We start from the raw sequence: 10,156 nt of genomic DNA on the forward strand, positions 1-10,156 counted from the left end.
TACAGATCAGCACCTATTCGTGTTATCGTTGTAGCTCACGGTTAGTACCAGCGCTTTGTGATCCGAGAAATGGACGGTGAGCGGATCCGGCAAGACGGCGCGGACCGTACAGTTCCTACTGAACGCCAAGTCTATGAAGCCACCGTTGATCGTGGTCGGAAACTCGAGAGACAGACACGTCATCGAGTAATTGTTCAGCATGTGGTCAACCAACCAGCCATTGTCCTTTCTAACGTCCACGTTAAAGTCACCCACCACCACAACCGGAACCGAGGGACGCGCGCGCACAGACACACTCTCCATCGCCGCATCCATCTGCTCCAAGACGGCATCTCGCGAGAGGTTCGGGGCTAGGTAGACGGTCACAACCAGGACGGCATCGCCGGAGTAGGCACTGGTGTAGACGGAGGCGTACGGCGACTCGTCTCTGAGCGGCGAAGTACACACGGCATGCGAGAGGACGTTGGCGTAGACGTGCCCAACCAAGCACACGCCGCAGTACTCGCCCCGGCTTCTCGGCGCCACGTGACGTCACGGCGCGGAGAGCGGTGCGGAGACGGCGCGGGGCGCGCGCAACAACGGAGCGGAGGGCGGAGCGCGCGCAGTCACGTGGGGCGTGACGTCGCTGCGCCGTTGCTACAGACGCTTCTCCCCGCTCCTCGCGCCGTTGCTAGGGGAGAGGAGGAGGAGCGCGGATGCCGGCGGAGTTTTCGGGGTCGCTTAAGAAGTGCATTCGCACTTAAAATGATGATGTTGATGTTGAAACTGATAGAAGTAGGGAACAGCCACCAAGTGGCTGAGGAAGCGAGAGATCCAGGACGGCGAAACGTTGGAAAGTGTGGCCTAACAATGCAAGGTCAGGAAGCGCGTCTTATGTCACTCGCACGCGTTTCCCACTGTCGACACCTGCCGCAGGTTGGGTACAGCGGGGGAATATAGAGGAGTCCATTCGGTTGGCCATTCTAAACTTCCAGCGTTCGCTGAAACCTGACTTCCTGGAAACATTGATTCTCCATTGGAGTGTGAAAGGTAATTTTTTGTTATACTGTGAATAAGTATGCACAAAATTGCCCAGTTTACTATAACTTCAATTTACTCCGCAGCCGAAGACTTGTGTGAAAGGTCTGAGAGAGATATATAAGGTGTGCGGCCTTATGATGGACAACACCATGCTCGAAAGCGGCGTCAGGTGTTTGTTTCGGATTCGGAGGAAGCCTCCAAGGTCATTATAACTTTTATGTTTGACATACACAGAACGCCACAAAAAAGTTCCTTTAACATATGATTATAGTCGGAAAAATAAGGAGTAGATGAGGAGGCAGGCAACTTGACCACCTTGGGCACCGGCTAGCCAAATGGCACTATTGCTAGGTGCAACGAGAATAAAAGTTCCTAAAGGGAGGGAATCCGTAAAAAGAAAATTGATCCCTCCGTCATAGGTATCGGAATAACACGAAAGTAAAGCGCGGCCTTACAGAAGTAACTGAATGTTTACTGTACATTGATATAAGGGAGTTTGCACAATGTATATTGATGTATGGCAGCTATATCACCGTTTAACGTGGATGCACCCACTTTGATGATTGGTGGTACATCTCCATCCCATCGACTAACGTCCATGATAAATGATTACACAAAACCTTGTGGTTGTAGTAGTTAACGGTCAAAGCGTAATCAGAGAACGAGGTGTGATAGCCAGAAGAGCGTCGCATATTGCACGCAGAACTTGGTCGCCATCCCGCGGCATGTTAAAATGTCATTGAACACCGCGGCCGGACTAGAGGGAAACGCAAAGCGCGTCGTGCCGCCCCCCGGCAGCGATTTTTCTCGGAGGCGAGCGCGTGAGCAGGGAACGCGGTGTAACAGCCAGGTGAGGCAGGCGCGCGTCACAGCGCTATTTCGGTTTGGATTAGCGTGATGCTATGAGCGAGGCCGACGCTTTTAGGACGCTTGGGCTAAGATCGACACCTCGCGGTGTGTTAAGGCATTGACGAAATTGAACTTCTATTGAAAACGCGCCGAATGGGACGGACGTGTAACGTGTAATGACGAATTACTTTACCGCTCCTAGAGGGCAACGCCACCCCGCCGACCGGGAGAGTGGTAAATATAAAAGGCGCGTTTGTAAAGCCTCTAGTCTGTGACCGTGGCGCAGTGGATAGCGTGCCCGGCATCTGTTGTTGCGGACCGAGCGGTCGTGGTGGGTTCGATGCCCGTTGGCGGAACTTCTTTCGATGCGAAGCATCTTATGACGGAGTTCAATCCGGTGGTGGTGTGCGGCGTGACCATCCTTACTGCGCATGCGCGAGCTCTCTGCACACACACACCTCCTCACCGCTCTCCTCTCCCCTTCCTCTCTCCTCTACCCCTCCCCCCTCTCCGCTCCCCCCTCTCGCGTGCCTCATTCTCTCATGCGCAACGGCGCGATGAGCGCCAGCGCATGCGCATCCCCTTCTCTCTCCTCTCCTAGCTCCCCCCTCTCGCGCGCCTGTCGACCGCGTTCGCCGCTCGTCCTGTGAGAATTAACGACCAGGCTAGAGGGAAGACACGACGCGCGTAGCGTTCTTCTTTGCGTTCCACGACGCGAGATCGGTAAATGCCCAACGAGCGCCAACAAAACGCTATCGTGCAAGTGGTCCGGCTTCGCATGGCCTCATGGTCCCTATTTTAGGGGCGAAGCTCCTTAGTGTCTGGGTCTGTCCCTCCTCTGTAGTATGTAGTAGTAGTAGTAGTAGTAGGTAGCCACCTCTAGTTCTTAGAGTGTTCACTAGATGGCGCTGTCGTAGCCACCTCTAGTTCTCAGAAAGATCCCTAGATTGCGCGGAAGCGCTCGCTGCGTTGCATATGCGTGCTCTAGTCCCCCCCCCCCCTCTCCCGCCTCGCGAGGCCGACGCTCCGCGCTCGCTGCGTTGCAGATGCGTGCTCTAGTCCCCCTCCCTCCCTCTTTCGCCTCGCGAGGCCGACGCAGGCAGCGTCTGCTAGCGAGTTTCTTGATTGAAAAAACCGACTGCTCGCGCTGCACAACCGTTTACTGACCACCCCGTATATATAGGCTCGGGATTTTGACCTCCAAGGTAATGCCTGTGTGAAATTTCTCCTTTGCTTGATTAAACAATAAAAATTCACAACGTACATTTAAAATGAAGAGAGCTGCAAGTCGCCATGACTCTCATCGACCCTTTAGTATAAACGCGCCCGATCTCACGTCGTTGCTGGTGTACTGGGCAGAATTCACGGAAGATTCACATATGGCGCGTGTCATTGGTGGAAGGCAATCGTTCGATTTAGTGCGGCAATGTACGCTAGGGGGACCGTTGTAATGAACGGACCACGTAAACCAACAGTACAATAAAAGTTTGATGTTTAATATATACACGGTGTTTCTCACGTACTTGATCATATACTGGGCGAATTACTCGGAGTATTCACCGTTTACCGATGATTCCCTCCGGAGCTTCGCCCCACTCATCATCATTCACCCCGTGGATATGCTGTGGATTTCTTTCTTTGCCATGTGATCGTGTGAATTTTTTCGACGTCATTTCCGTGACAGAAATACGTCTCCCGAAGTCTTGGTGGACCCCGGCATAAAACACTTTCGTGTTAAAGAAAGACGCTTTGGTGACGTTTCAAGGAGGCGAGAAGAAATAACTATTGCATTGACTTTCATCCTCGGTGCATCCCTCCTGGCAATTCAAACGCGTTCTACTTCCCAGTACCTGTCATGTCTTTCTTTACTCGCTCATGCCTGGCACTTCATATGCTCTCTCTACATCGCAGTTACTTCTTGCTCTTTCCACATAAGAATACGCCTTAGTTTTCTATGGACAGTCTGTACAGCTCAATATCAAGCAGTACGAAAAGAGATATTATTCTTCGCACAGTTTCGCACTACTTCAAGAATACTGGCACAGCCGGGCAGAATCGCCCTTTCATAAAAAGCGATAGTAACTTGCACTGTTTGGACGAGTGTTTGCACCGCGAAAAGTGCATTGCACAACGCACTTTATGTCTAACGCAGGGCCTGAAAGTATTTTTTTTCTCCCACAAGTCCTGAATCGAACACGACGTCTTTCCATAGAGGCATCACATTTCAAAACCTGCTGCAACGAGCTCAAAGCGTGCAGCTGTATAAAGCGACAATGCGCGTAAAGTAAGCCATACACAGGACACGCCATTGAAAAACTAAGTGTGCACTTCTGGGCTGAAGAACCCACTTTTCCGATGGGAAGAGACGCTTGAGCTCTTCTGGGTTTCCTAAAAGCTCCTGGAAACAAGAGAATGCGCCATGACTGGTGCGTGTCAATTCTGTCGCAAAGTTTTCTCCCGCTGAGTGCCTCTTCCCGTCAACCGCGTCACGAAGACAAGAATCACTTATGGAGCTGTCGTTCGAAAGTAACAAACCAGAAACAAAAAGAAGTTCGCGTGTCCTTACATTTCAGGTTTCAAAAGAAAAAAATTGGCTTCTCGATCAAGAGCTACGCCGCAGCCAAGTAAGCGAGAACGAACGGGATCTCCTTGGTGATTTTGAATGTTCGTAAATTTTTATTCACAAACTTTGTAGTCGGGCATTAAAAATTCCATCTCGCCGCATTGAACAAAACTTTTGTCCATCCTGTCTGTCGACATCACGCAGCACAAAACAAAGACCTCCGAGAGTGGATGTCGTTTTGTGGCACCATGAAACAAAGAACTGTTTGTCATGCCAGAAGACGTGCGTGGTGACTTACTTTTGCATTTTTGAGAGAACACGGATTAAATCTTAAACATTTTCGGGAAATACAAAGATTAGTGGAAAGCGTACGATGCGCCCTAATGTCTGTAAATATTAAAATGGACTTTAGAATATCTGAAACATCCTAGAAGCATTTTCTCGAGCGCATTACATACCTCTCTGGCGCTTCATTATTTATTCAACGCTTTGAAACTCCTTATTTGGCTTTTTATTCTAGCTTGCACAACCATCTTTAGGCTGACTGTCTGACAACTTCCTTAATTGGTGCCAATGAAATCGGCACACGCTACTAGCTTACGATGTTCATCTTTCCGCAGAGCAATTACCTGCACTATCGGCAGGATTACCACGCTCTAATTTCTATTTCTTTCAAGTTAGAGCAATATTCATTGATGGCATACTACTGCTTAAGCGAAAGATCTTACATAGTTTCTAGGAACATTGCGAATATTTGGAGCGTGCCTTAGGCATTTTTTATTCAAAATGAAGAAGCTAGTTGGAGCCTTTCCTTGCAGATGTCAGACGTATGGACTTGGAGGTGTTTTTTCTTTCTTTTTTTTTAGGAACGGGAACAAGACAGAAACATGTCGAGACTACGAATCCCTAAATTTGGGCCTCCTTTTCCTAATCAACAATAAACCTACTTAACAAGGAAGCAACATGCAAAAAAGATCACTTAACACAGTTCTGTAGTCATTTTTTAACTCAAAAGTGTGATAAAGCGTAGCCTTGTGAAATAAACGAAGGCACAAATGTCACACCACGTGGTTCTTCTTTGAAGCCGTCAGAAGGCGCTACTCAATTTATACGTATTGAGAGAGTGTTCATATTCCCATGCAGCGCCTTAGTGAGTATTGGTACGAAAGCACCAGATCAGTTCTCCGGGTGATACATTAAATAAAAAAATTTATTGCTGGGGTCCCACATGACTTCAGCACTTTATCAGTTTGCCTATACATTGCTTTGCCTACAATGGCTGTGAGTTCGCTTCGTACGCTTGTTAAGATGGCGTTTTGCCAATATGAAACCCAAGAAAAATGAAAGAATGCATTCATTTCTGCGGCTATTTTGGAGCTGCGGAACCCTTTGTTTTATTCTTACTGCGAAATGAGCGTTTAACGCCGGTACTGTTGCAACGATGAAATTTTCAAAATTCTAGCAGTCTGAAGGTTCACCCTACCCCTCCCTGACCTTTTTTTCTGTTTGTCTGAACCAGCAACGCGAGCTCCACGGTTTGATATTTTTGTAAAGCACTCTAAATCACTACAGAGGTGGACACATCCCCATTCGAAAATCAGTGAATGCAAAATTAAGAGGCTTAATTTAGAGCAGACAATTTGCACAATCTCACGAGGCTACTTCTGATAGGCGTTAAAACAGATCTTGTTATAGCATTTGTCGTTGTGAAGGTGGGCCGCTGATGCCTCTGCGAAAAAACCACTTGCTGATTAACCGCGTTTCATATTGACGATAACCAGCACTCGCTCAAGAACCTCCAAGTATCTGTCTAACTTTCTAACGAAGCTCACTCCGCTTACGGCTGGCATTAACGAGTGTTTTTATTAGTTTATCGTTGCATCTTGTCAATTCAATCGAATACGCAAACCTTTTCTTTCGCAACCTGGCCCTTGCTATTGGTCGGTTGTCCTTCGCTAATAACATGTCGCTTGTCATAATCGGCTGGAATCCTTGCTTCGAGCAGCATCCCCAAATAAAGATATCAAGCTCGGGCATCGCACGCTTTTTGCCGATATTGCTATTTAAATAGCTCTAAGTATATGTATAGTTTGGTTAACTGAAAAAAGACGCATTTCTTAAAGAGTCAGCTGTAAGTAGCTCGATAGAATTCTCGAATATTGACAGCTGCGAAAGTTACACTTGCGAATATCTAGCGACATCTTTCCTATTGTGGTATGTTTGTCACCGTCTGAGATTCTCCTCTCACGCTCCGTGGTCTCCTTAGTCTCTGTTCCACGATGCTGCATCGTTTGAACCACTTCTTGATTAACCAAGAACTGAATGCATATGGCGCATTCATTCGTAACTCGAGCTTCACACCATCGAACGTTCTGAGAAATGAACATTTTCTCAGTGCCCAACATTTCTTATTTATTCGCTCTTTCTCACCTCTTCAAGCGAAACAAGTGAGTACATATAAAAATTAAGGTATATAAAGCTGCGCTACAGCGCGTAGTTTGTTATTTCTTCTGCAAAGCTTCTCCTTCAACTACTCCCCTCGTTTTGTGCGTATCTGCATTCTACGCGCAACGCCAATTCTTCGATGCCAGAGTCAGCCTCTCTTGAGTCTCTTTTGTTCCTCTCCACGAATGCAACGACCCGTCTTCCAATTTCTCGAGCCTTGCCGATTCTCCTACCGACGCTCTGTCTATGCCGTTTCACAGTTTCGAGCAGTTCGAAGAAAGGTAGATTTCCATTCGCAAAGCAATTTGTTCTAAGGCAGGGCACACCGTTTTATTCAAAGTAATTTTTTCGCCTTTTTGTATTGTAGTATATGACTCACAGAAACTCTATAAAGGCGCTCAGTTATGCTTTCTTTTTTTCAGAATGCCGCTTTAGTTATTTGTCGAGCATCTATATTCCGATGGCAGTTTCTAGGAGCGCACTCGAGTGGATCAACTGCCTGTGAAGCCTAGGCCCGCGCACTGGATTCCACTTTACTACCAATATTCCTACCGCGTTTCAATGTATGTCCTAAGCAAACGAATTGTGCCTTATTCGTTTCCTCTTCTATAGAGGGCGCCTCTCAGTGATGTTGAAACGCCGTGCGCACTTATGCGGCTGTGTGGCGCAGTCGTCTCAAAAATAGAGAACGGAACGGTACGCGATCTGTTGGCGTCATTCGCTGCCACTTGTGGGATGTAGACACTTTGCTTCTGCACAGAACCTAGTCGTGTAGAAGCTATTTCAGCTCGCGAAGATCATCGTTCTTAGAAGCCACTGACGAGGTTGACCTCACGTTGCGATAATAAAGTATATCTCAATATTATCCAAGTTTACCTCATCATTTTTCTTTAGTTTTTCCAAATATGTGCGTCCACCAGAAGCGCAAGCGCGACTTAACTATCAGTGAATAATTTGAATAGTCCGATTAGATATTTTTCATCACGTCATTTAAATTATTCCGTTTTGACTTAGGGGACAGCATATCTTCATAACTACACTTTATCGTTCACCGTCGTTTTAAGCAAGGATCCGCGTGCATGTAGCGTCAACGATTTTTTGGCAAAGGTCAGACTCGCTTAAGACTTCTTCAGCAATTCTTTGACAAGTATCGAACGCATACATCCATGATTTCGGCTCAAGAAAAACTCGCCGCAAGTGACCATGGAGAGCCAGGAATTAGTGCCCTAGCTTCAGTAGAAGCTTGTAATATCACCTTACTTAGAATACGTTGTATGAATAAGAAATTTATATTTATCTGCTGAAGGATGAGTGATGGTTCCTGCTCTGCTATATGTGTTTGGTATTGATCTTGGTATTAACATTAACAAATATATTTGAAGGCTCACGGATAATTGTGAGAAAAAAAACACTACCCCCAAAGTTCACTATACGTGCACAGGGCGCGAATAGGGAAGGTAAGAATGCGCGCTTGTGTAGTTGAAGATATCCTGATAATTTTGTACTCATGCTTTCATAAACACAGTTCTCTCGGTTACACTTGTGACATCGGCTGTGTAACATCACAAACTGTCCTTGTATAAATGGTTCAGTGGTGCTTTTGCTCAAATTAAGTTTACACGAAACGTTATTGTGTACTCATGATACAAAGCCTCTTCACTGTTCATAATAAATAATAATTAAATTCGGAAACACACCATGACTTTACGGTGTTTTATGTTTAAAAAACGGAGAACACGAAAAAAAAGAGCTTATCTTAAATTAACGATTTCTTTGTGAAGAACTCGCAGTTTTTATAAGTTTTACTACTAATACTACTGGCACTTCTGCTGTCTTGCCGAATAGGTCCCACTGCCACCGGGCTAACCCCACTAAACATATAGAGGGGGGCTAAACATATACAAGCCGACGAATGCAAGCACAGTGTACGCATACGTTGAACGAACAGAAATGAACAGGTGTCTTACACAGGCTGGCCGACGTTCCGATAGGGCATTCTATAGTTCTCAAAAACGCCATGCCATCCTTCGAAGGTCGCGGGTTCGGATCCCACCGATTGAAAGGGTGATTTTCCGTCCACTTGAATTCCTTTCAATTTAAGCGAGAATCATTACATTACAGTTAAGAAGAAACAAATAGTGTCCCTTATGTTTTCCTTGGCTTTATTTTCTGTCGGTTTCATTAGCTGTGTACAATACAGAAAACGAGCCCCTCGGACAATTTCCCTTCTTTCGTATTTTCATAGCGAGGGTTTCGTCCCGGCCGACTTGACGCCTTAAGTAGCATGCGAGGGTTTATTGATCAGCCGCCACCTCGTGCGCGATCACGTGCCAGTGACGCCATCTGGCAGAAAAGAGTACGCCTCATCTCGGTGGCGAACTGAAAACTACCACATTTGAAATGGCCAGAAACAGCGAAATGGGATGAACAACGCTCATGAAATCGAAGTGGGGGTTAAACTCACTTAAATCAAACAGTCCCAATAGCGGGCGGCTCTCTGGTAGCAAAAAAAAAAATTCGCCGCGTATCTGCGTGTTTCGCCTGCAAAAGTGGTCGAAAGACGATAGAGATGTGCTGCGTTACGCTGCGTTAGAGTTACTGTATATGCTACCTTTAGGTAGCAGAGTTGCGCATAGGTCTGGCTAGCAACCACAGCTATGCGGCGAAGCCGTTTTTCGTCCTTGCAGGCGACATGCCTACCGTGTCGCTGATCGACAAGTTTGGCGTGTCGAAGGCCTCTGATTAACTTAACTGTCGATGTCTGGTGTCAATCCAATTCGCTGCAGCGGCGGCGTAGAGAAACACAAAAATTGGCCCAAGCGTCAGCTTCTCCGCAATGCATGGTTCCTAGCGGCGTTTGGAAGACAGATGCGCAACTCTGCTACCTAAAGGTAGCATATACAGTAATTCTACGCTGCGTGAGATATGGGCGCCATCTGGCAATACGTCAGGAAACGAGCTTGTGCAGAGGGCAAGGAGGAGGAAAGTTCTTTCCTTCCTCCGTGGCAGAGGGCTTTCGTTGGCGCGTCGAATTTTCAGCGCAGCCGCATTTTCAGCGCATCTTAAGAAACTAGGGTCTTTAGAATTACGTATCTATGTGTTTTCTATTAAAGGGACTGTCACAAAAGTCGCATATGATTACCATTGCCTGCGCATAATGTCCTAACGTACGCCATGAAAAGGGTTTCTTTTTTTTTTTTGTCACTTACGCCCAAGGCGAACGGGCTGTAATTCTTCGCTAAGAATGGTGTGCCGTAAGCGTACGCACACCGCTTAGTG

Source organism: Rhipicephalus sanguineus, chromosome 7, assembly GCF_013339695.2.
Source record: "Rhipicephalus sanguineus isolate Rsan-2018 chromosome 7, BIME_Rsan_1.4, whole genome shotgun sequence".
In the NCBI taxonomy this organism is placed as follows: domain Eukaryota; kingdom Metazoa; phylum Arthropoda; class Arachnida; order Ixodida; family Ixodidae; genus Rhipicephalus; species Rhipicephalus sanguineus.